A 27,771-nucleotide genomic window follows, 5' to 3' on the forward strand; every position below is an offset into this window, starting at 1 on the left:
TGAGCACAAGTTGTGGTTAAACCCCATCTGTTTGAATCCAGTTGGAGACTTCTATATTTACCCGAGTACATCTATATATCTCTTTAATGTAAGGTTTCATTAGAACAACTTAGGCATGGCCAAGACGCAAAATTACATGAGCACTGCTAGTCCATGGGTTAGCTACAAGATGTAATATTTTGGTTTAAAAAATGTTGCAGAATTAACCAGATTAAAATGAATTATTGATTTTATGTCAAGATCAGATCAGATCAGTCGCTCAGTCGTGTCCAACTCTTTGCGACCCCATGAATCGCAGCACGAAAGGCCTCCCTGTCCATCAAAAACTCCCAGAATTCACTCAGACTCACATCCATCGAGTCAGTGATGCCATCCAGCCATCTCATCCTCTGTCGTCCCCTTCTCCTCTTGCCCCCAATCGCTCCCAGCATCAGAGTCTTTTCCAATGAGTCAACTCTTCGCATGAGGTGGCCAAAGTACTGGAGTTTCAGCTTTAGCATCATTCCTTCCAAAGAAATCCCAGGGCTGATCTCCTTCAGAATGGACTGGTTGGATCTGCTTGCAGTCCAAGGGACTCTCAAGAGTCTTCTCCAACACCACAGTTCAAAAGCATCAATTCTTCGGCGCTCAGCCTTCTTCACAGTCCAACTCTCACATCCATACATGACCACAGGAAAAACCATAGCCTTGGGTAGATGGACCTTTGTTGGCAAAGTAATGTCTCTGCTTTTGAATATGCTATCTAGGTTGGTCATAACTTTACTTCCAAGGAGTAAGCGTCTTTTAATTTCAAGGCTGCAGTCACCATCTGCAGTGATTTTGGGGCCCAGAAAAATTTTATGTCATACCTGGAGAAGGCAATGGCACCCCACTCCAGTACTCTTGTCTGGGAAATCCCATGAACGGAGGAGCCTGGTGGGCTGCAGTCCATGGGCTTGCTAGAGTCGGACACGACTGAGCGACTTCACTTTCACTTTTCACTTTCATGCATTGGAGGAGGAAATGGCAACCCATTCCAGTGTTCTTGCCTGGAGAATTCCAGGGACGGGGGAACCTGGTGGGCCGCCATCTATGGGGTCACACAGAGTTGGACACCACTGAAGCGACTTGGCAGCAGTAGCAGCATGGGATAACAAACAGAGCAAATGGGAGACAAAATAATTTATCTGAATTTCCTGAGGCTGAAAAAACCTCAGAGGTCTTTCAACTCAGATGTGTCTTTCCTCACATTCTCTTTCACCTGCATGGAACAAGAGTACCTAATTCCCTTTTCCAACATTATAGGCAGACCTAAAGGAAGAACATAGTACTGTGAATTTGAGGTGTTTATGAATGAGGACTGTAACAGGAAAACATATGTAACAGCAATGGACATCTGTAATAGAATATTTTTCTATTTAAAATTCCAGTTGATGTGCAGAAGCTTTTAAGTTTAATTAGGTCCCATTTGTTTATTTTTGCTTTTATTTCCAATATTCTGGGAGGTGGGTCATAGAGGATCCTGCTGTGATGTATGTCAGAGAGTACTTTGCCTATGTTCTCCTCCAGGATTTTTATAGTTTCTGGTCTTACATTTAGATCTTTAATCCATTTTGAGTTTATTTTGTGTGTATGGTGTTAGAAAGTGTTCTAGTTTCATTCTTTTACAAGTGGTTGACCAGATTTCCCAGCACCACTTGTTAAAGAGATTGTCTTTAATCCACCGTATATTCTTGCCTCCTTTGTCAAAGATAAGGTGTTCATATGTGGGTGGATTTATCTCTGGGCTTTCTCTTTTGTTCCATTGATCTATATTTCTATCTTTGTGCCAGTACCATACTGTCTTGATAACTGTGGCTTTGTAGTAGAGCCTGAAGTCAGGTAGGTTGATTCCTCCAGTTCCATTCTTCTTTCTCAAGATAGCTTTGGCTATTCGAGGTACTATTAGCAAGGTCAAAAGGCAGCCTTCAGAATGGGAGAAAATAATAGTAAATGAAGCAACTGACAAACAACTAACCTCAAAAATATACAAGCAACTCCTACAGCTCAACTCCAGAAAAATAAACGACCCAATCAAAAAATGAGCCAAAGAACTAAATAGACATTTCTCCAAAGAAGACATACAGATGGCTAACAAACATATGAAAAGATGCTCAACATCACTCATTATCAGAGAAATGCAAATCAAAACCACTATGAGGTACCATTTCAAGCCAGTCAGAATGGCTGCGATCCAAAAGTCTACAAGCAATAAATGCTGGAAAGGGTGTGGAGAAAAAGGAACCCTCTTACACTGTTGGTGGGAATGAAAACTAGTACAGCCACTATGGAGAACAGTGTGGAGATTCCTTAAAAAACTGGAAATAGAACTGCCTTATGATCCAGCAATCCCACTGCTGGGCATACACACTGAGGAAACCAGAAGGGAAAGAGACACGTGTACCCCAATGTTCATCGCAGCTCTGTTTATAATAGCCAGGACATGGAAGCAACCTAGATGTCCATCAGCAGATGAATGGATAAGAAAGCGGTGGTACATATACACAGTGGAGTATTACTCAGCCATTAAAAAGAATACATTTGAATCAGTTCTAATGAGGTGGATGAAACTGGAACCTATTATACAGAGTGAAGTAAGCCAGAAAGAAAAACACCAATACAGTATACTAACGCATACATATGGAATTTACAAAGATGGTAACAATAACCCTGTGTACGAGACAGCAAAAGAGACACTGATGTATAGAACAGTCTTATGGACTCTGTTGGAGAGGGAGAGGGTGGGAAGATTTGGGAGAATGGCATTGAAACATGTATAATATCATGTATGAAACGAGTTGCCACTCCAGGTTCGATGCACGATACTGGATGCTTGGGGCTGGTGCATTGGGACGACCCAGAGGGATGGTATGGGGAGGGAGGAGGGAGGAGGGTTCAGGATGGGGAGCACATGTATACCTGTGGCGGATTCATTTCGATGTTTGGCAAAACTAATACAATATTGTAAAGTTTAAAAATAAAATTAAACTAAAAAAAAAGAAAGAAAAAAAATAAAATTCCAGTTGAGATTTATTTCCTTGTACTTTATTTTCAGTGAATAATATAACCAGCTGATCACAATCCTGTTCATAAGACACTTTCTTGCTGCTTAAAATTATTATTACTTATGAAAAGACCATTAGTTTTTTCATCTGCCCATGAACTAATTCCAATTCATTTAAGCCTCTCCTATTGGTAATATTTCCTGGCATTTTAATGAGCTCTATTGCCCTGCTGTGCTCTTTTCTTAAATGTATCATATTCACAAATTGAAAAATAAAAGAAAAAAATGGATAACTGCATAACTATTTATACAATTTCTGAAATATGCCTCTTTTCAAAGATTTCTTTAAAAATTCACAGACAGCTTGTGGTCCACTTTGGCTCCCAGATCTTATTCTACTGCATATACCTTGTAGCTAATATAATGTAATAGCTAGTATAATACAGCTAATAACTATGATGCTCAGATTTTAAAGATCATTTTGTGTTATATTTGCATCATTTTTATTATATTACTATATAAATATCAATATTAAAGGTTATTAAAAGAGAGCATTATAAATACAATTAGGACAAAATTTTAAGAAATATCCAGAACAAAAGCCTGAATTGAAAATATTTAAAACAATGCTGTATGTCAGATCTAGCATCTGCCAGTTGTTCAGTATTTGACAGATCACTCACACTTTATAACCTTTTTTGGTAAGTGAACCATACAAAACAGAGATCATATCACAGCATCCTGGAACAAGTATATTAAATTCTATTTGTGCTTTAAAAGTTTTCATTTTTTTCCCTCCAGATATCTTTATAATTAAAATAATTGGAGAAAAGTGAAGTTTAATACATTGATCCCAAAGTATTTCTCTTGCCACCAATGAAGTTCCATCTCTTGAAAAAAAGAGCAAATGAGTGTTTGAGTAATACTGTGTTGGGGAGCGGGGGGGTGTGCCATAAAACAAAACAAAACAAAAAACTGGAAGTCAAGGTCCACTATTGACTTGTAACCTCCAAGGAAAACTGATTCTATAACAGAATATTTCATTTCCTATGCAGAGTTAGGAAAAAATAACTAAATAAAAGATATCTGAAGAAAAAAAATAAAAGTAAGTAAATTGAGACACAGGCAAAATAACTTTGAAAAGCTTTGTCTTCACACAAGGTATTATTGTTTTATTTAAAGGGTAACACCAATAAATATTTCCTGACGCAAGAACTTTGATGCACTATCAGAAATAACTCATTTTAGAGCAAGGGCACTGGTAACTCCCTCTAAATTCATTATGAGGATTATGAATATTTTTATTAGTCAAGATTGGTGGGTGGGGGGAAAGCAAGACTAAGCCTACTAATCTATTCACTAATTTTTCTCTTAGTGAGAGGCCAGGTTGAGTTTAGACAGGTGAGGGAAAGAGCACAGGTCCTAATGTTAAGGGTAGTTATGGAGTGATTCTCTAGCTGCAACTAGTTAAGATTAATATTTTAGGTCAGTTAAGCCTTTCCTTCCATGCTGTAATTCCTTATCCTTTCTGAAAACCAATTTACTAGCCTTCATTCAGAGGTGCATGCTCCCCCACAACAGGGCATCTGTGCATGTTTTCCTATTTTCAGAAGACTCTGTCTCCCCACCTGTAAATATTGCCTCAGTCTCCCAACTTTTCATTCCTATCTCATCATTCAAATGGCTTCCTCAGGGAATGCATACCTATTCACCAGATGAGGTCAACACTTCAAACTGAGATCTCACAGAAGTAAGTGTATCTCCTTATCTTGTGATCGTATTTTGTCTTCATGGTTATTTGATGAATGAATTAACCAACAGATAAATGAACACTTAACTCAACCAAAAAGTACTCGAGTCAGTTGACAAATATTTGTGATGGTTCTGTCCTTAAACATGGAAAACCCCAAGTTGACATAGCTTGCATTATGACCATCTTCCTTTTACTTTAAACTATCCATGGTTAGAAAAAGTTTATTCAAATTAACCAAACCACTCATTTGAGAGGTGTTTTTCTTACAATAGAACTTCATCAATTTGGCATTTCAAAGGAGAACATTTGTTCTACTTAAATATTTCTGGAATGCTAACACTTTCAACAATCTGTCCTCAGAGAATGTAATTAATTGGGCACATTTAATTATGGCACATGTAGTAATTTTAGTATTGGGTCTGGATAGTATTTTACAAACACTGTTGTCTAGTTTTGACAAGAATGTTGGCCTGAAGGCCAGATCTCATGGCCTAAGGGTTAGAATGTTGTCAAAGGACACAGTAGAGACAGTTGTGAGTTCAGTGGGGGAATAACTTAGTGTCTCTATCAAGTATGGAAAGTCCCCTTTAAGGTGAAATCACTGATGATTTGGGTTTAGCAGTCAACGATCTGGATTCCCTTTCTTGTATTGAGTCTGAAACAAGAATCTTAGTGACCTTGACATCTGAATGCATGGAGTCATGGATTTGTTACACAGCCACCTAAGGCTCTCACTGCCTGAATCCAGCAGACAGCCTAATTAAACAGCAAGAGTTCCTGGAGGGGAATGTTAATGAGTCTACTTGGCAGCCAACAGTCTGTTCCCCAGATGGTGCAAGGGTTATAAATTGTCAGTAGGGTAAGAGTAGTGAAGGAAGTCAGGGAAAATGCAGACAGACTCCTACACTACTGGAATTTTCTGAGATATTAGTCCCACCATGAAAATATTTGGAGATTCAGTGGCAGGGTAGAAGTACCAGCATATTCTGTTTACTTTGAGCTGTAGGAACACATCAAAGTTGCATTGGCTTTTCAAATAAACGTCATTCTGTTAAACTGAATATTGGGGTTGTTAATTCAAGCACTTTCATCAGGATGATAATGACTATAAAAGCATGACAATATCATTAAAGCTTGACCAGTTTCATAGGTAGTATTTATTATTTTCTGCCTTTTTATTTTTCCTAATGGATGGAATCTGGAGCATGCAAGCCCTTGCCTAATTAGGGCATTTTTGAATGAGTAATATCTTAGGAAGAAATAATTTTCCATGACCTTAAAGTCACGCCCTCACTATTCTAAAGTAACCAGTGTCAAAGCAACCTCTATTAAGAATGAAAACACCTCTTTTCCTTTTATCAAGCTTTCTCTTCAGCTTATCTTTAATTACGTTTTAGAGCCAAATGAATATGTGAAAGCTAGGGTGAAGTTTAACCTTCACTGTATTTCAAAAGTCAATTCCAAGAACCATCAGTTTTAAAATCTAGGGGGATTCCAATAATTTTTGACTCTTAGTGTCCATAAGTGTCCATTTATGCAACCTTTTTTTTCCATTAGTGTGTCTAGTTTCTAAAAGGAACATAACAACAATAACAACAAAAATGTCACCTCTATGATTAGATTCTGTTATGTAAGACTGAAATGGCCAGAGTGTGAGTCTCTCCTCTGACCTTGGAGAAGTAAGCTGTTGTATTAACTGCCTATGAAGAGGGCCATGGGGCAGAGAACTACAGATAATCTCTAGGAGCTGATTGCATTTGTATAGCTACAGGAATTGGATTCCTCCAATAATCAACTCTCAGCTCAGTTCAGTTCAGTCCACTTCAGTTACTCAGTCATGTCCGACTCTTTGTGAACCCATGAACTGCAGCACGCCAGGCCTCCCTGTCCGTCACCTACTCCTGGAGTCCACCCAAACCCATGCCCATTGAGTTTGTGATGTCATTCAACCATCTCATCCTCTGTCATCCCCCTCTCTTCCCACCTTTAATCTTTCCCAGCATCAGGGTCTTTTCAAATGTGGCCAGAATACTGGAGTTTCAGCTTGAACATCAGTCCTTCCAATGAACACCCAGGACTGATCTTCAGCGCTCAGCTTTCTTTATAGTCCAACTCTCACATCCATACATAACTACTGGAAAAACTATAGCTTTGCTAGATGGACCTTTGTTGACAAAGCAATGTCTCTGCTTTTGAATATGCTGTCTAGGTTGGTCATAACTTTCCTTCCAAGGAGTAAGCGTCTTTTAATTTCATGGCTGCAATCACCATCTGCAGTGATTTTGGGGCCCAGAAAAATAAAGTCAGCCACTGTTTCCACTGTTTCCACATCTATTTCCCATGAAGTGATGGGACCGATGCCATGATCTTTGTTTGCTGAATGTTGAGCTTTAAGCCAACATTTTCACTCTCCTCTTTCACTTTCATCAAGAGGCTCTTTACTACTTCTTCACTTTCTGCCATAAGGGTGGTGTCATCTGCATGTCTGAGGTTATTGATATTTCTCCCTGCAATCTTGATTCCAACTTGTGATTCATCCAGCCCAGCATTTCTCATGATGTACTCTGCATATAAGTAAAATAAGCAGATGACAATATACAGCCTAGACACACTCCTTTTCCTATTTGGAACCAGTCTGTTTTTCCATGTCCAATTCTAACTGTTGCTTCCTGACCTGCATACAGGTCTCTCAAGAGGCAGGTCAGGTGGTCTGGTATTCCAATCTCTTTCAGAATTTTCCACAATTTATTGTTATCCACACAGTCAAAGGCTTTGGCATAGTCAATAAAGCAGAAATAGATGTTTTTATGGAACTCTCTTGCTTTTTCCATGACCTAGAGTTTTTTGGCAATTTGATCTCTGGTTCCTCTGCCTTTTATAAAACCAGCTTAAACATCTGGAAGTTCACAGTTCACGTATTGCTGAAGCCTGGCTTGGAGAATTTTGAGCATTACTTTGCTAGTGTGTGAGATGAGTGCAATTGTGCAGTAGTTTGAGAATTCTTTGGCATTGCCTTTCTTTGGGATTGGAATGAAAACTGATCTTTTCCAGTCCAGTGGCCATCTCTGAATTTCCAAATTTGCTGACATATTTGACATATTGAGTGTAGCACTTTCACAGCATCATTTTTAGGATCTGAAATAGTTCAACTGGAATTCTATCACCTCCACGAGCTTTGTTCGTAGTGATGCTTCCTAAAGCCCACCTGACTTCACATTCCAAGATGTCTGGCTCTAGGTGAGTCACCATCGTGATTATCTGGATCATGAAGATCTTTTTTGAATAGTTCTTCTGTGTATTCTTGCCACCTCTTCTTAATATCTTCTGCTTCTGTTAGGTCCATACCATTTCTGTCCTTTATTGAGCCCATCTTTGCATAAAATGTTAACATGGTATCTCAAATTTTCTTGAAGAGATCTCTAGTCTTTCCTATTCTATTGTTTTTCTCTATTTCTTTGCACTGATTGCTGAGGAAGGCTTTCTTATCTCTCTTTGCTATTCTTTGGAACTCTACATTCAAATGGGTATATTTTTCCTTTTCTCTTTTGCTTTTCGCTTCTCTTCTTTTCACAGCTATTTGTAAGGCCTTGTCAGACAGCCATTTTGCTTTTTTGCATGTCTTTTTCTTGGGGATGGTCTTGATCCCTGTCTCCTGTCCAATGTTACAAACCTCCGTCCATAGTTCATCAGGCACTCTGTCTGTCAGATCCAGTCCCTTAAATCTAGTTCTCACTTCCACTGTATAATCATAAGGGATTTGATTTAGGTCATACCTAAATGGTCTAGTGGTTTCCCCCACTTTCTTCAATTTAAGTCTGAATTTGGCAATAAGGAGTTCATGATATGAACAACAGTCAGCTCCTGGTCTTGTTTTTGCTGACCTTATAGAGCTTCTCCACCTTTGGCTGCAAAGAATATAATCAGTCTGATTTTGGTGTTGACCCTCTGGTGATGTCCATGTATAGAGTCTTCTCTTATATTGTTGGAAGACAGTGTTTGCTATGACCAGTGCATTCTCTTGGCGAAACTCTATTAGCCTTTACCCTGTTTCATTCTGTACTCCAAGGCCAAATTTGCTTGTTACTCCAGCTATTTCTTGACTTCCTACTTTTGCATTCCTTTCCCCTAGAATGAAAAGGACATCTTTTGGGGGTGTTAGTTCTAAAAGGTGTTGTAGGTCTTCTCAAAAATCTTCATTTTTGATATTGCATCCAAGTACTGCATTTCAGACTCTTTTATTGACTATGATGGCTACTTTATTTCTTCTCAGGGATTCTAGATATAATGGTCATCTGAGTTAAATTCACCCATTCCAGTCCACCTTAGTACGCTGATACCAGAATGTCGACGTTCACTCTTGCCATCTCCTGTTTGACCACTTCCAATTTGCCTTGATTCATGGACCTAACATTCCAGGTTCCTATGCAATATTGCTCTTTACAGCATCAGACCTTGCTTCTATCACCAGTCACATCCACAACTGGGCGATGTTTTTGCTTTGGTTTGTTTTGCTAACCACCTCTAAAGGACCACAAACTCCAGAAAGAAATGCAGCCTGGCTAATCTTGACAGTGGTCTTTTAAAACCCAGAGCCATGGACTCTGCTAAGCAACATCTGAACCCCTGACTCATGAAAACCAAGATAATTTTGTATTAAGCCAATATGTTGTGATAATTTGCTGTGTGGCAATATAAAATATATCATTGAAGAATTTTTCATTTTGACCATATGGTGGCTACTTTTATGTGTCAACTTGACTGAGCTTCAGGGTGCTAAGATATTTGATCAAACATTATCCTGTTTTCATAAGGATGTTTCTGGGTAAGATGAATATTTAAATATGTAGACTGAGTAAAGCACATTGCGCTCTCTAAAGTGAGCAGGACTCATCCAAAGAGCTAAAGGTCTGAAAAGAACAGTAATGTTGACATCTCCCAAGTAAGAAATAATTATTCCTCCCTGATACTCTTTGAAGTTGGACATGAGCTTTTCTTTTGCCTTTGGACTTAAACTGAAATAGAGGCTCTTCCTGGTGCTTGACCTGCCAACTTTTGAACTGACCTACATTGTCAGCTTGCTCACTTACCCTGAAGATCTTGGGATGTGCCAGCCTCCATAATCATATGAACCAATTCCTTCTAATACACACATACATACACACACACACGAACTCACTCTATTGTTTTTGTTTCTCTAGAGAACCTTGACTAATACAGGCCATAGTCACAAGTGAAAAGAACTGCCAAATCTTAGAGATGGAGGGAACTGTAAACATCAGTTTGAGAAATTTCCATCCTCAATCTGCAGACTCTATGGACTGTTGACTCATTTTAATTTAACAAAAGCACAAGTTTACAGCCCTGATTTCTTAGCAAATACTTTAGAACTGACCCAAAAACTGTTTTCCTCACAGGTGCTAGTTCTATTAGCCCATAGTAAGTATTAATATATTTCCTCTTTCAAAGATTTGGATAACTGTTTGGCCTCCTCTAATAAATCTTATCTTATCCAAATGAAACAGCCCTACCTCTTTAGTTCTTTCCTGCATGACATAATTTCAGAACAACTCACATTCTCTCCACATATTTCTGAAGGTACATTAATTCTTCTATGCACTCAGAACTAAAAACAACATTCTCAACTAACTATGGTTATAATAAAATATAATGGTATTATTAACTCCTTTCAACTATTTCTAGTATGTTAAAGAGACTTGGTTTATATACTATTCAATTGTGGCTCATATTACAGATTAGTTTAACTCTTGTCTTATTATAAAGCCCAGAAAACTAAGCACTTAATATCTCAGCCTCCCTTGCAGCTAGGAGACATTAAGTAATACCATGCTAGCTAATGAAGTATATAAAGAGATGTCTACTCAATAAAATGGTTAAACTTCATCAAGAAAAAAATATTGCTTTTCCTTTCTTCCTGCCTGTAAGGCAATCATGATACATGGAAGTTTAGCAGTTATCTTGTGACTACAGGACCACAAACACAAACAGAGAGGAAAGACAAATAATGAAGTCTCTGATGAGAGCATAAGCAGTTCCATCAACTCTGGACTACACAGTTTCTATCTTCTGGTTGTATGAGAAAAATCAACTTTTATGTTTCAAACGACTATAACTGGGTTTTATGTTACTTGTAGCTGAATGCATTCTAAACTGCCACTGTTTTTGTTGTTGTTACTTGTTTGTTTTTTTAAACAGAAACTAAAGCTTGGGAAGCTAAAGAGTTTGCCAAAGGCCACATATCTAGTAGAAGAACTATAAACTCCCTAGCTCAGCTTTCTTGCCACCATATGGTTCTGCCATTTTACATAATGTTGCCACTCTAAAGGTGTAATATGAATGCTCTATTTTACATATATCACAAAGACAATCTCAATGTTAAAACTAGGATATGACTAAGAAATACACACTCTGGCACATAAGACGGTCTACAAATTAATATAGAAACAATTCTTGGTCACAAATATATTTCAAGACACTCAAGTGAAAGATTCAATTATTATCATAAAATTCAATCCAATAAATAAAAACCAAAGTGACCCAGAAATGATTCTTGAGAACTGCTACTCCAGTCTAATCAGAACCATCATTTTTTCCTCTTTCCATTAAATTGCATACTTTGGCTCTTACATAAAAGTGGACTTATAAGTTAAGTATCTATTTCAATGATAATCCTGAATGAACAATTTTAAGTTTACCACAGAAAGCACACTGAAAATATATTATCTCATGACCATGAAACAAACAAAAAAAATCTTTGGGGGCCCTTCTCAACTATTTTTTTTTCTTTTGAAAATGCAGTGAAGAACAATTTTTGCTTTGTTCTACATAGCCATTTTCTCTGTCTCTACAATAGGCATATACTTACCAATTTAACTTTAAAAGACACTTTCCTGGCAGATAATCCCTAGTTTGAACAAAAATCCTTCACCTGACATTTTTTGCCATTTTAGAAGAAGGGAAAAAACAAACCTCACACACAATGTATATTTTCAAACTTTATTTGAAGTCAAATAAAATGTAATTGAAGGCTCTACTCTTATTTCCAACTTATCAAAAACCACATGAATTAAAGTACAAATCCCACCACCAAAGACATAGTAAAAGGTTGGAAGAATATTCTAAAGGTCACATTATCTTAATGAAGTGCCACTTCCTGACAACATGGCCATGATATTGGAGTAATATACTCCATTTAGTGGGAAATGCTCTGTGAAATCCATGCCCTCTGCACTCTAAACAAAGACATCGGTAATTTTCTTAAAAGGTCACACACAAAAGTGTTATTTAAAACTAGGCATTTGCCGTAGTGAATATATGAAAAATGAATATCAGATATAGGAACTGGGATAAACTGTAAAATGCCAGGGCTTTTCACCTATGCTTTAAATATATAAAATTTTGTCAGATAATTTAATTCTTTGATATAATTTTATTGAAATATTAAAGGGAAAATTATATTGAAAATTTTAATAAGATTACATCTAAAACATCTGAAACTGAAACTGTTAGTCACTCAGTCGTGTCTGACTCTTTGCAACCCCATGAGCCTGCCAGGCTCCTCTGTCCATGGGATTTCCCAGGCAAGAATACTGGAGTAGGCTGCCCATTCCTTCTCCAGGGTACCTTCCCTACCCAGGGATTGAACTTGTGTCTCCTGCTCAGATTCCTTACTGTCTGAAGAACCAGGGAAGCCTCTGACTTACTCAAACTTGAAAGTGAGTTTGAGTAAACTGACAAAGTTTATTTCAATTGAATTCAGTCGCTCAGTTGTGTCCGACTCTTGCGACCCCATGAACTGCAGCACTCCAGGCCTCCCTGTCCATCACCAACTCCTGGAGTCCACCCAAACCCATGTCCATCGAGTCAGTGATGCTATCCAACCATCTCATCCTCTGTCATCCCCTTCTCCTCTTGCCCTCAATCTTTCCCAGCATCAGGGTCTTTTCAAATGAGTCAGCTCTTCGCATGAGGTGGCCAAAGTATTGGAGTTTCAGCTTCAGCATCAGTCCTTCCAATGAACACCCAGGACTGGTCTCCTTTAGGATGGACTGGTTGGATCTCCTTGCAGTCCAAGGGACTCTTAAGAATCTTCTCCAACACCACAGTTCAAAAGCATCAATTCTGCACTCAGCTTTCTTTATAGTCCAACTCTCACATCTATACATGACAACTGGAAATACCATAGCCTTGACTAGACAGACCTTTGTTGGCAAAGTGATGTCTCTGCTTTTTAAAATGCTCTCCAGGTTGGTCATAACTTTCCTTCCAAGGAGCAAGCATGTTTTAATTTCATTGCTGCAATCACCATCTGCAGTAATTTTGGAGCCCAGAAAAGGTCGCATTTGTTTTATTTTAGATTTTTCAGGGAAGAAGTTGTATATTTATATATATACCACAACTTTAAGTATATTCTCAATAAATATTTAAAGAATTAAATTATTATATACTTGTCAACTCAAGAAGAAAAACCTAGCAACTTTATTTATCAAAATCCCTGAGTGAACAACAATCATTATCACACTGCTAAAAGAAATACCTATTCTATTTCATTTTCATAAAATTTACTCAGCATGAGTGGATATGGAGGTTAAAACAGTTATGTTATTTTTTAAATTTTTGTAGAATTATAGAAATACGATGGTTAAATAAATTTGTGATAATATGAAAAAGGTAGTATTTTAAAACTAGAAAGATAAGACATTTAATAAGTAAAAGCTGGAAAACTGGTTAATAACATCAGAAACAAAGCCATCATCTTAAACATTTACTATAAAATAATAAAAATAAACCTCAGCTGGATTTTAAACATTTTGCACATATTACAGAAAAATTTTTGAAATTACCCAGAAGAAAAATAAGGAATATGTGTGTATGTATATATATATATATATACACACACACACACACGCACATACACACACACATATATATACACACACACACACACAGAAGACAAAAATGCATATTAAAAATGGATAGATCCGGCAAATCAAAATTTAAATTTTCTACATGCATAAAAAGTAACAAAAATCAAAAAGAATAAATATTTATAGTACACTCAATGAACAAAAGATTAAGATTATGGATGGTGCAGGGAGGGAGGAGGGTTCAGGATGGGGAACATGTGTATACCTGTGGCGGATTCATGTTGATAATAGGCAAAACCAATACAATATTGTAAAGTTAAAAAATAAAATTAAATTAAAAAAAAGAATGTCTATAAAATAGAAAAAAAACTAAAATGATAGACAATTCACAAAACACAATTAGAAAATCTACTTATGGAAAATATTTCAATTTCACTAGTAACACATGAAAAGGAAACACAATGTTTCCAATGCTTCTTTGCTTTATCAAACGCAATAGAATTTTTAAGATGATTGATGATTTTTGGGTAAAGATGGAATAACAAACATATGCTTCTATAATCCCTTGTTTCTTAAAAACCCAGTGAACTTCCACAATAAATAAAATAATGATAACAATAAGAGAGAGGAACTGGGATAGCAATGATGAGTAAGAAATAAAAGCACCTATGGATCTGAAATCCTGCAGGTGCTGAGATACAATTGGATGGACAGAGGAAGAATATTTAGGAAATTAGGTTGCCAAATCCAGGCGGTATGCAAACATGGGGCCTGACTAAGAGGGGTAAGAAAAGCATCTCCAAGCTTAGAGTCAAGGAAAACCAAGAGTCAGTATGAACATAGCCTTACCTTAGTTAAAATTCCCCTTGAAACAGCTGAGGCAGCTGGGGGCTCTCCTTTCCCCAAAGGAGGAAACAGAGCAACTGGTAACCTGGCTTTAGGCTCAAGTCAGGAATGCACTGTCAAAACAAGTATAGTTTCTATCTCTGTAGGTTTCTGCTGGGGATGATTGGAGCCTGAGAGGCAAAACTGAATATACAGAAGGTAACTCCATGTTCTCTCCTGATGATCCTTCTTCCTGAGTGGCTCTGGTAATGAGCAAACTGAGCCTCTAAGAAGTTGACTGAAGGGGCTGCTTCCTCAAGGAGAGCCTGTGCACCAGTATTTTCCAGCCCTCTGTCAGACTGGGAAGGTGGACACTCTGCTCCTTTCCCTCAGGTAACCCTGCAGGCCCCCAGGAGTGTTCCTGATCATTGCTCACAGTGAATTTACTGTGTGTTGAAACCTTCCTGGGTACCAAGCCTTGTGTCGAGAACTTTAAGAGTCTTTGTCTCTATCAAGCCCCTTCACGGCCCAGTGAGGTCGATGCCATTAAGCCCCATTTAGTAGAGAAGGAAATGGTAACCCACTCCAGTATTCTTGCCTGGACAATCCCATGGACAGAGGAGACTGGCAGGCTACAGTCCATGGGATTGCAAGAGTCAGACGTGACTTTGTGACTAAACCACCACCACCACCACCACCTCCACATTCCCAGAGGAGACACAGAGGAAAAGAGAACAAAGGTTGGGTGGCTCAGCCACTAAGGAGTCAAAGGAATGTCTTTCTTCTCAAACTTCAATGTACTTATGAATTGAATCTGGGCAGTTTTATAAAATACAGAGTCTGATTCCGTAGGTCCAGGCTAGGGTCAGAGATTCTGCATTTCCAGTGATCTCTGAGGGGATCCCCACAGTGCTGATCTTAATATTTCCTTCGAGTAGTATGACAAAAGGTTTTCATTCCCAGCATAAAACTTTCCATACCCTAGAAATTACAGAGATTCCTTTCAATTCCCCATCCCTGAGAAACTTGGGAAACTTTTTTTCCCTTTAGCACATTTTTAATTTGATGTCATTTAATGAGATTATTTTTAATCTATTGCATGAAAGTGAAAGTGTTAGTCACTCAGTCATGCCCAACTCTTTTACAACCCCATGGACTGTAGCCCATTAGGCTCCTCTGTCCATGGAATTCTCCAGGCAAGAATATTGGAATGGGTTGCCATTTCCTTTTCTGGAGGATCTTCCCAACCCAGGGATTGAGCCCAGGTCTCCTGCATTGCAAGCAGACGCTCTACTGACTGAGCCACCAAGGAAGACCTAATCTATTGTATATATTGGCATAAATCTCACATCCAGTTCTTTTTTTTTCCATTTCTACTTTAAATGGAATCTAAATACCACAGAGATTTGATAGTCATGATCATCCATTTAAAAATGAAAGAATTCTGTTTAACAGTCAGAAGCTATTTTTTTCTTTAAAAACATTAATCTTTCCATTATACTTCTCCCATAGAATTTTTTTGAGCTATAATTTATACACCATAAAATTCACCTAAGTGAACAATTTAGAGTTTTTTTTTTTTTCTCTTCTACCATAATCAAAGTTGAGCAATCCTCACAGAGCATTTTTAATCACTCCCAAAAGACCACCCCTCACCCATTAGCAGTTACTGCCCATCCATTTTTTCACTGTCTTTTAAAAAATATGTCATCCAGGACTAGAGATATTTTTTACTGTTTTCTTATCAGTTGGGATTTTATTTCTTTTTCTTGCCTAATTATTCTGGGTAGATCCTCCAGTACAATACTACACAGAATTTATGACAGTAGACATTCTGGTCTCTATCTGGATCTCAGGGGAATAGCATTTTAGTATGTCATCATTAAGTATGATGTTAGCTATGAGTTTTTAATAGATGGTCTTTACCAAGGAGAGGAAATTCCATTTCATTTCTAGTTTTTCAAATGTAGTTATCATGAAGGGTGTTGGATTTTATCAAATGCTTTTTTGAGATGACTTCTATTGAGAAAATCATGTGGTTTCTGTCTTTTATTCTATTAATGTGGTATATTATATTTATGCATTTATTACATTATTTTCAAATGTCAAACAATTATATTTCTTAGATGAAACCCACTTGGTCATGGTGTATAATACTTCTTTATGTCACTGAATTTGGTTAGCATTTCATTGAGGATTTTTACACTTGTATTGATAAAGAATATTGATTTTCTTCTCTTTTGATGGCTTGTACTGGCTTTAGAATCAGGTGATAATGGCTCATAAAATGAGTTTGGAATTATTTCTCTACTTTGTAACTTTTGAAAGACTATGAAGGACTGGTGGTAATTTTTCTCTAAAGGACTGCTAGAATTCTCCAGTGAAGCCATATGGGCTCGGTCTTTTTTTTTTTTTTTGTGGAAGTTTTTTTATTACTAACTCAATCTTTTCTTAAACATCTGTTCCAGTTTTCAGTTTCTTCTTCAGTCAGACCTAGTAGCTCATGTCTAAGAATTTATTTTTAGATATAGTTATCATAGAATTACCAAATAATTATTTTCATTTTTGTAATGCTTGTAGTAATAGCCCCTCTTTCATTCCTGATTTCCTGATTTCAGAATGATCCAAACCTTTTTTCTTTCCATGTCTTTTATCTTTTGTTGACAAAAGGTTATTTTAAATTGTATGATAATGGCAACTTTGGAAAGCTGGGTTTGTTGTTGATGCTGCTTAGTGACTTTCCTGAATTTATAAAGTCTGTGATCTTCATCATGTATATCCACAGAAGTTTCTTCTCATTTGGCTTAGTGGTTATCTAATAAATTATAAAGAGATTTCCTCAAATTCTTAGACCCAAGATCTCCAGACTAAGCCAAAAGGCCTTGTGTACATAATGGGTCATGCCTGTATCACTCAGGCAGGCAGTTTACAACACTGCCTTAATTTTCACTTCCTGTTTGTCCAGAAATTCAAACTCAGCCAGAGGTGAGATCTGACTCTTCTCAAGTCTTTCCTTGACACAGTTCTTTATATGTGAATGGACTTCTATATTCTCAGAAGTATGTCAGAGCTTCTCCAAGCCCCCAGTCAATAGACATCTCATTCCCCAGATTTATTTTTTAATTCTTTGGTCAGCTTCTTGTTTCCACAACCCTTACGGTCTTCTTAGGCAGCTTTGGCATTAAACAGTTGCTACCGATGGTTTCTCAATAGTCAACATTCCCAGAGAAAGGGCTGTTTGAACTGAGCAGGCTCTAAATGCAGTTGCCACTGCTGCTGCTGCTGCTAAGTCGCTTTAGTCATGTCCGACTCTGTGCGACCCCACAGACGGCACCCTACCAGGCTCCCCCGTCCCTGGGATTCTCCAGCCAAGAACACTGGAGTGGGTTTCCATTTCCTTCTCCAATGCATGGAAGTGAAAGTGAAAGTGAAGTCACTCAGTCGTGTCCGACTCTTAGCAGCCCCATGAACTGCAGCCTACCAGGCACCTCCACCCATAGGATTTTCCAGGCAAGAGTACTGGAGTGGGGTGCCATTGCCTTCTCCCTAAATGCAGTTAAATGATGGCTTATCTTGGTAATGTAAGTTTCCAAGGATGGCAAGAAAAGTCAAATAATGACCATCTTGAAATGGAAGCTTTGGGGAGCTTCAAAATAATTTTTTTTTTTCCAGCGACTGCTAGGCTACTGGTTTTCACTATGCTTGCAGGACTGGTGGCTTTCAAGGCTACAAAAACGCTGGGAAGAGCAGGTGGGGGTATAAATTGGCCAAGTCAAAATGCCACAGACTCCCTGTTATTAAAAATCAGTTTTTCTAGAATAAATATCCCTTGAATTATTGCAAACTTTTAGATATTTTCAGAGCTCTGAAAAAGTTGATACTTTTTGGCACTGTTCTTATTGTTATTAATGAGAATTAATATTTTGGAGGTGCTGACTCCACTATTACCCTATACTAACTTTTCTTTTTTTTGGAGAAGAAATCCATAGTTGGTTCACCCATTGCCAGGGCTTTGGGGAAAGCTCCTTCACTATTTGGTTCAATCACTATCCATCTGAGACCTCTGTCCATAAATATTGGTACCATCATATTTATGAAGAAAATTATAAGTATGAAAAACTAATCTAAGATAAACAGAACTGGCTCCTGAAGAAACAAATATAATAGACAATGCTAATCAATTTGCTGCCCAAGGATAAATAACATCACTAGCATTTTATTATCAGTTTAGAATCTCAAGTTCCTACCTCAAGCTTACTAAATCTGCAGTTAAATGTATTCTCTAGGTGACATATGCACACTGAAGTTCAAGAAGCACTGACCTAGAGAACAGAAGATAATTCTTAAAAATCTCTGTAAAGTGTTTTGAAATACTGTTATGCTTCCCCACCTCTTCAAAGAACAGGATTGTAAAAATAAATCAGGCAGAGAACAAACATTAGATTCAGAAAACTTAAAGGTTTCCAAAGTTGAAAAAATTTAAAGGATAGATAAAACAATGAATGGGCAACACTTGAGTTTCTCTTATTTCAGTACATTTTGTGAAACAAACCACTAATTGCCTTTTGTTTGGGATTGTTTTTTTCAAGGATATTTGAATAGGATGAAGCCTTGGAAAGTAGTGGAAGTGTTTCTCTTTAGAGAATCAGTTTGCTAATCAGGGTCAGTTTGCTTATAGCCTTGGATGATAGAAATGGCATTTACCACTGGAGCAAAGGGCAGGCATGCTTCATGCTCTCTTTAAAAACTCAGTTCTTAAGCTCAGGATTTCTCTCATGTTTGAGCAGTCACCTCATGGGACTTAGGGGCAAGGGAACTGACACAAATAGATTGCTGCTCCTTCCACCTATGATGCCATAGGTAATACATTTCTCAGTCTCTAACTGAGTCTCAGTTTTCTGTATCTGTGAAACTCTGAGAAGCTAACTTATGAGCCACAAGTAGGTAAAAATCCCCAAATGTATATATACATATATATATATGTATATATATAAGTTTAAAAACTTGAGGATCCCAAAGACATGATAAAAATACTAGGAGATAACAAAGATAATGAAGAAGAACAGAAAAAAAAAATGAATAGAAATTTTCTTTAAAAAGGCATTTATAGCATGAGACAGTATACATGGAGAGTGCTATCAGCATGAAAGTTAAGAGTCAAACTTAGTTATAATGCAAAATTTTATAAGTTCAGAGAAAAAATTCTAAAGATTTTTATAGAAAAACATATTTTCTACAAAGAAACAAGATCCAAACAACGATTAGAGGTGTTATCAGCCAAGTTTTATGTTAGAGGACAAAGTCTTCAGAGCTGGAACTGGATTGGAGCGGTAAAATACAAACTGAGCAATCTATAAATATCTAAAACATCAGCCTATTATGAAGGCAATATAAAATCATCTTCAAATATTTTTTAAAAAAATTAGAAAGCTGACCCTGTGATTTTGTGACTAGAATCATTTAAGGAGAAATTCAACCAAAATAAAAATGAACTGTAAGAAAAAAGAACAATCTAGGCTATAAGAAGCAAGAACAACTGAGTAAGATTCAGGAGCAAAAAATGCTAAGGGGAAAAAAGAGAAAAAAAATGTTCAAAACATGTGAGACTTTGATATGTATAAGATTCTCTGCCAACATTTTCTTCTTTTTTTTTAAAGGATCTAATAAACCTACATAGTACAACAGAAAATAGGAATTATATAAACATAGAATGTAAAGTTTATTAGTTTTCAACAGTTGAACATATAGTCTACCAATTGCACTTAAAAAATATTAAATGCTAGAAGCATGGCCTTCTAATTTTACACTAGGGAATTCTTAGAGACCAAAATACCTAAAGCTATCATAAAATGAGTAAGTTACTTTACAACTGTCAACAACCTACTTGTCACTTGGAATACCATCAGCAACTGAAACTAGAATTTTATCCCTTCATAAACACACAAATATGTCAGATTTTATGTTCTAAAAGTTACCAGTGACAAACATGCAACTGGTTTTCCAGATTTAAGATTATATGACTATATACCCATGAAGGTTTTACCTGAATTTCTTGTAGCAGCTCAAAACTCTCATGATCAATCACCAAAAAGATAATAGTTGCAGTGCTTCCTTGCAAAACAAGAGATAGATTGCAAAACAGATCAGAAATGTGTTTATGATATGAATATCTGAACAAAGGAGGTAACAGAAGGCAACAGCAACACCCTAAGAGCAGAATAACCTCAGATTGGAGAGGAGGGAGAAAGACTGCATTCTACTCATTCTTTGCACCTCTGATATATTTGATTCCTGTTTCAGATATGATATTGAGCCTAAAACAGAATAGAAAAAATCCCTTTTGAATCAACTATATATGTCATTTTTTACTGGCAATTAGCAAGTATCTCAAAAGCCTACATGAGTATATAATGCTCAGAAGAAATGAAGTGAGACTCTAACAAAACGTCATACCAATATGGGGAAATGTATTGAGGAAACGGATGGAAACCACACTTATTAGAATGCTCATCTCTTGGTGTCTTAGATTCTTGTCTGTCATCCATGAGCAAAGGATTACTAAGACTCATTAAATAAATAAGTTACCAATTTTAGCCCTAATCCTGGCTTCCAATAATCTGAACAAAACTTCAAAAATCCCCAAAGCTATGTGTAGTTGATAACTATATAAGTGTTTAGAGAAAGAGAAAAGGTTCTCTGAAGAAAACTTCAAATCATTCTGCAAACATATTACCCCAAACAGCAAACACTGAACACAGTTTCCTCTACCTGCAGATATCAAATGTAGATTCCTTATACACCAACATCTGAAGAGGTTCTGAAAGCATTAATTATTCTGGATATATTTCAAGCAATCTTGAAGATAAAATTTGCCAAGTGAAAAACAGTAGACTCCAAGATGTTGTTAATAATAATGTATTCTAGACACTAGACCTATAAAACATAGCATCAGCATGAAAAGTGAATTTTAAGACTGAAAAGTGCTATATCCACAATATGCAAAATATCGATAATAATATATTCCAAGAGGCAGTTGCAGAAAATAAGGCCATGGCATGAATGAAAAGCAACTTTTCAGGCTGACAGAAAAATTAAGGCATTAAAGAAAGAATGAATAAAAAATGTATTGTAAATATGCAGTGGCATGCAGACACAGTATCTACAGTTACTTGGTGTGTGCCCAGGCATGAACATTTCCTGGGCTCTGAGCTGATGCATGTTTTTTAATATGGAGTTCTGCATATTTTAGTGCAGGATTAATACTATGTATCCTGAGAAAAACAGAAGGATGAACACCCTTCACGGAGACTGAATATTATGTTGTGGACTTGCCTATAAAAGTATGATTGAGAATTGTATACATAAGTGGCTTTATTTTTATATATAACGTCACAGTTTACAAAACCATTTCAAATTTATTATCTCAATTGATCCTTGAAATAACATACTTACCATAGTTACCATTGTTACTGGGGTATAAAGTGATAGAAAATGCCACCAAGTTAAGAAGTGGGGGTTGAGATGGGGCAGAGAAGAGCAAAGAAGGTCTTCTGACTTCTACTCTGGAGTATTTGTGTCTTCACATTAACACTCAGGAAAGGTCACCTCTAAGTATACTGCCATTTGGCTAGGAGATTTAATTACATGTCCATTTCTTGATTCCACAAATATTGATTGTCAATTTTATACTGAGCACCCTGCTAAATGCTGTACATATAATGAAAAAACACAAAACAAAACCTGTCCTTGTTCTTATAAAAGTTACAGGCTAGTTTATTACCCTAGTTAGTGGGTTTCTGAGGTCTGGGTATTTGCATGGACAATGGGTCCAGTTTATTAAAAAATGGTGCAGTGGGAGAGGGGCAGTTTGGAAAGTAACGATTATAAATTCAGGCTCAGATACATGGATTCGGGAGTCTTTCAAACATCCAAAAACAGATGTTAAATAGGTAGGGGGACATTGGCTGGGTGAGTGGATGTGTATAGAACTGTGGAGTATGATCATGTACATGTGCGCATCCTTTTACAGGTATAAGATCTATGTAGCTTTGTAAGGTAAAAGTATGAAGTCTACTCTTAGTACAGAGTGTTGGTATATATTTGCATAAATTTATTAAACCAGAAAACTAAAGAAATAAAAATGCATGAACAAATGCAAGAACAAGACACGGATGTGTGAACGGGTATGTATGTACACACACACATCTCTCAAAGCCAGGTCTGTGTAACTTAAAGTGGTATGGGAAAATGGATATACCTTTCCTGCTCTGTATTCAACTCTTGGTACTCAGTAAACATTCCGCAAATAGAACTTCCTGTTGTTAAATCATCATGAACTATTTTCTTCTGCTTACCTCTCCAGTAAATTTAAAACTAGAAAAATAGTGGTAAATGGTCAAAATACTCCAGCATAAAGAATACAAAGGAGGATAGCATATGACCTTTTTTTGTGATTCATGACATTCAACTATGAAAAAAATTTACATGAAAAATGTACATTTAAAATTAAATGCAATGAAACTAGAACACTTTCTAACACCGTACACAAAAATAAACTCAAAATGGATTAAAGATCTAAACATAAGACCAGAAACTATAAAAACTCCTAGAGGAAAACATAGGCAAAACACTCTCTGACATAAACCACAGCAGGATCCTACTTGACCCACCTCCCAGAGTAATGGAAATAAAAGCAAAAATAAACAAATGGGACCTAATTAAAAGCTTTTGCACAACAAGGAAACTATAAGCAAGGTGAAAAGACAGCCTTCAGAATGAGAGAAAATAATAGCAAACCAAGCAACTGACAAAGAATTAATCTCAAAAATACACAAGTAGCTCCTGCAACTCAATTCCAGAAAAATAAATGACCCAATCAAAAAATGGGCTAAAGACTAAACATACATTTCTCCAAAGAAGACATACAGATGGCTAACAAACACATGAAAAGATGCTCAACATCACTCATTATCAGAGAAATGCAAATCAAAACCACAATGAGGTACCATCTCACGCCATTCAGAATGGCTGCTATCCAAAAATCTACAAACAATTAAATGCTGGAGAGGGTGTGGAGAAAGGGGAGCCCTCTTACACTCTTGGTGGGAATGTGAACTAGTACAGCCACTATGGAGAACAGGGTGGAGATTTCTTAAAAAAACTGGAAATAGAACTGTCATATGACCCAGCAATCCCACTGCTGGGCATAGTCACTGAGGAAACCAGAATTGAAAGAGACACGTGTACCCCAACGTTCATCGCAGCACTGTTTATAACAGCCAGGACATGGAAGCAACCTAGATGTCCATCAGCAGATGAATGGATAAGAAGGTCATGGTCAGATCAGATCAGTCGCTCAGTCGTGTCCAACTCTTTGTGACCCCATGAATCACAGCACGCCAGGCCTCCCTGTCCATCACCAACTCCGGGAGTTCACTCAGACTCACGTCCATCGAGTCAGTGATGCCATTCAGCCATCTCATCCTCTGTCATCCCCTTCTCCTCTTGCCCTCAATCGCTCCCAGCATCAGAGTCTTTTCCAATGAGTCAATTCTTCGCATGAGGTGGCCAAAGTACTGGAGTTTCAGCTTTAGCATCATTCCTTCCAAAGAAATCCCAGGGCTGATCTCCTTCAGAATGGACAGGTTGGATCTCCTTGCAGTCCAAGGGACTCTCAAGAGTCTTCTCCAACACCACAGTTCAAAAGCATCAATTCTTCGGCACTCAGCCATCTTCACAGTCCAACTCTCACATCCATACATGACCACAGGAAAAACCATAGCCTTGACTAGACGGACCTTTGTTGGCAAAGTAAGGTCTCTGCTTTTGAATATACTATCTAGGTTGATCATAACTTTCCTTCCAAGAAGTAAGTGTCTTTTAATTTCATGGCTGCAGTCACCATCTGTAGTGATTTTGGAGCCCAGAAAAATAAAGTCTGACACTGTTTCCACTGTTTCCCCATCTATTTCCCATGAAGTGTTGGGACCGGATGCCATTATCTTATATACACAATGGAATATTACTCAGCCATTAAAAAGAATTCATTTGAATCAGTTCTAATGAGGTGGATGAAACGGGAGCCTATTATACAGAGTGAAGTAACCAGAAAGAAAAACACCAATACAGTATACTAACGTTAGCATATATATATGGAATTTAGAAAGATGGGTAATGATGACCCTGTATGCGAGACAGCAAAAGAGACACAGGTGTATAGAACACTCTTCTGGACTCTGTAGGGGCGGGGCATGATTTGGGAGAATGGCACTGAAACATGTATAATATCATATAAGAAACAAATTGCCAGTCCTGGTTCGATGCAGGATACAGGAAGCTTGGGGCTGGTGCACTGGGATAACCCAGAGGGATGGGATGGGGAGGTAGGTGGGAAGGGGGTTCAGGATTGGGAACATGTGTACACCCATGGCGGATTCATGTTGATGTATAGCAAAACCAATACAATATTGTAAAGCAAAAAAATAAATTAAAAAAAAATAAAACACTTGTTCAAAAAAAAAAAAAACAACAACAACTGCTGAGTTAAAGTTCATCAAGTTACAGAAATAAAGAAGCATAGATATTCCTATGTTGAATTCACAACAAGAGCAACTGGATAGCTAGTCTGAAAGTAGTTTGGTGATATCTTTATGGAAGGAAAATAGGAAATTTAGATTCATCAAATGTCTAAACCTGAAGTCGTGAAAAACTACTACAGTTGTGCAGGTGAGTGGTATGTTGCTCATAATAATGTGGTTCAGACAATGAGTCTCATCTAAAAGTTCAGTCAAATGACTTTGCATTATTTTATTTGACTTAATATAGAACTGATTATTAAAACAATTCCATGTAAATAATGTTATTTTTTTCATTCCTTTTTCTTTCAAAAACAATGTTATTTCCTTCATTCTTTCATTCTTTTTCATTCTTTAAAATTTTGTTTTGTACATTTTCCAAGAATATAAATATACAGATTTTATGTAGTATTATTGATGTTTATATGTTTTATGATATTTAAAATGTTATATTTATTGATAAATAAAAATGATATAATATTTATTTTTGCTCTAACAAGAATCTTAGTCCAAGATTTTGGACTGTGAATGACAACTAAAACGTCTTGCCTGCTTTATCCTCATCTGAGAGCTCTCTCTTATAAATAATATCAATCTATATTTTCAGTTAAGTAGTGGGTCAGGGTGGGATTCAAGAAATATTTGAGTGTTCATCCTCTCTACATTCCTTGCATCTTTTCTCCCTACAATCTGATTCAGTAACTATCCAGCCCACAGAGTCCTGCAAACATGCAGATACCCTTGCCTGCTTAACTGAGCTCTTTGCAGACCTATACCAACACCCCTGCTTGGTCACTCCTTAGGACTAGGATGCATATACCAGCATATAGTCCATTTTGCTGCCCCTTTGCCTAAGGAAGGGGCTCCAACTAGATGCAGAAGCAGGCGTGAAGCCAATTGGAGAGGGAATTTCAGGTTCAGGTACACATAAAACACAGACTTGGGGTAGGGGAACAGTGGGATTCACCTGGGCCCAATTATGGGGGAATCACTTGGCCATGGATCCCTGGTTACCTTGCATATCTTTACATAGGCCACACGGGCAAGGCTTAATCACCTAGGTCATCTAAGTCCTGGTCAAACACCGTGTTATTCTCTGAAAACATGAAAACATAGGAGGCATCAGAGGAGGTGCTACAAAGATTGTTTCCCTCCCTTCTCCCTATCTTCTCAGGATGCTGTCATGAGATAATTTCTAATTTTCTGGGTTCTGCTGAGGTATGAAGCTTTCTCTCTCCCCATGCTCTTTCGCTTGGAGTATAGCTACAGGCTATAAACTGCTTAGTCACAACGCAGAAGCATTCCAGCCACAAAGTTTGCCAGGACTCATGCCATTTTATCACATCAACCAGTGCTTTTGGTTTCAGTATCGTCCTGGGGACCAAGGCATGTGGAGAGCTGGCACCTTGGTGGATCCTGCTTTTGTTCTCTATGTAAGTAATAAGCTGTCTGAATTTTAAAGAGTTTGCTCTTTCTTTATAGGTTGAGTCTTTCAAACTTCTTGACTTTATGGATAAGACGTGTAACTACAAGAGGCTGGAGCAAGGTCCTAGGAGTAAGGACCCTGTTGCCAGATCTCAAGCAGAACTGCCTTAGAGGTAGCAGCTCTCAATGAATGAGAGAGAGCTGAGTATAGAGAACTGATTGTGTGTGGATCCCACTGAAAAAGAAATGACACTACGACTTAAAGCCAGGAGAAAATGGAATTTATTTGAGTGTATTTATGTCATGGTTTTTATTGAATAGGAAAACTGAAAAAGAACAGTTTGCAAAACATGATATTGGTCAGCAGGAAAATTAGGAAAGTATTTACTATAATATGAGAATATTTTTTAAAAGTAGTAAATAGTAAAAAAAGTTGCAACACAGTATATCCTATGTGAGCCTGATTTTGTAAAACAAAAGCATAGATTGAAAACTAGTAGTTTTCTTAAAAAAAATCCATACTGTTGAAAATGACCATAATTACCTTTGTAATTAGAAAAGGAATAAATACAAAATGGATAAGTGTAAAAGGGATAACTATATAAATACAAAAATGGCCAGAAGAGACATTAAAGTAAGAGAAAGATAAGCAAGGTAATATTTAGACAAACAAAACATTGAAAACTAATTTAGTGGCATGTTGATTTTAATTAAGATTTTAAACATTTACTTACGCTGGTTCATTTTACCATAAATGAAATAAAAAATAAAAGAATTTATATGCTTTCCAAATTACTGACCTAGTGAAATTGTTGAGTATCACTTCATATTTTAATTAGCTCCTTTATAGTAGAACTACCTGCTTTACCCGCCCTCTCTAAATAGATTGAAGGCATGCATTCTAGAATTTTTGTAAGCAAATGCTGACAGAGAGGAAGAGGCTACATAAAATGTAGGTAGTTGAGCTGTACCTTAAGAATTCAGATTCAGTCAGTCTGAAGCAAAACCCATGATTCTGCTTCCCAAATGATTCAGGTGCTGAACATCTGGGAAACACTGGGTTGTTCAAAGCGTTCATCTGGGTATTTCCATAATTTCTTACAGAAACACCCAAATGAACTTTTTGAACAATCCAGTACTTAGAAAGATTTTGAATGAACAAAAGAACTCTAATTAAACATAAATATACATAATTTTACACATTTGGTTTAACCAAATGTTTGAGTTTCTTGAAGTCACATACTTCTAACCAGTGCCTTCTCCAGTTACTTCACACTGATATAATCA

The 27,771-nt window shown here is 37.1% G+C and overlaps 1 protein-coding gene and 1 non-coding gene across 8 annotated transcripts in view; one reads left to right on the top strand and one right to left on the bottom strand.

The window, feature by feature from the left end:
- NAALADL2 (N-acetylated alpha-linked acidic dipeptidase like 2) overlaps positions 1–27,771 on the bottom strand; it is a 1,576,761-nt gene that overhangs the window by 896,702 nt on the left and 652,288 nt on the right. The gene's annotated exons all lie outside the window — the stretch shown is intronic.
- LOC133255378 (small nucleolar RNA SNORD125) lies at positions 14,708–14,802 on the top strand. Its single transcript, XR_009738929.1, has one exon. It is a non-coding gene; the product is annotated as a small nucleolar RNA SNORD125 (small nucleolar RNA).

The sequence above is a fragment of the Bos javanicus genome, chromosome 1 (genome assembly GCF_032452875.1).
Source record: "Bos javanicus breed banteng chromosome 1, ARS-OSU_banteng_1.0, whole genome shotgun sequence".
NCBI classification, from domain to species: Eukaryota; Metazoa; Chordata; class Mammalia; order Artiodactyla; family Bovidae; genus Bos; species Bos javanicus.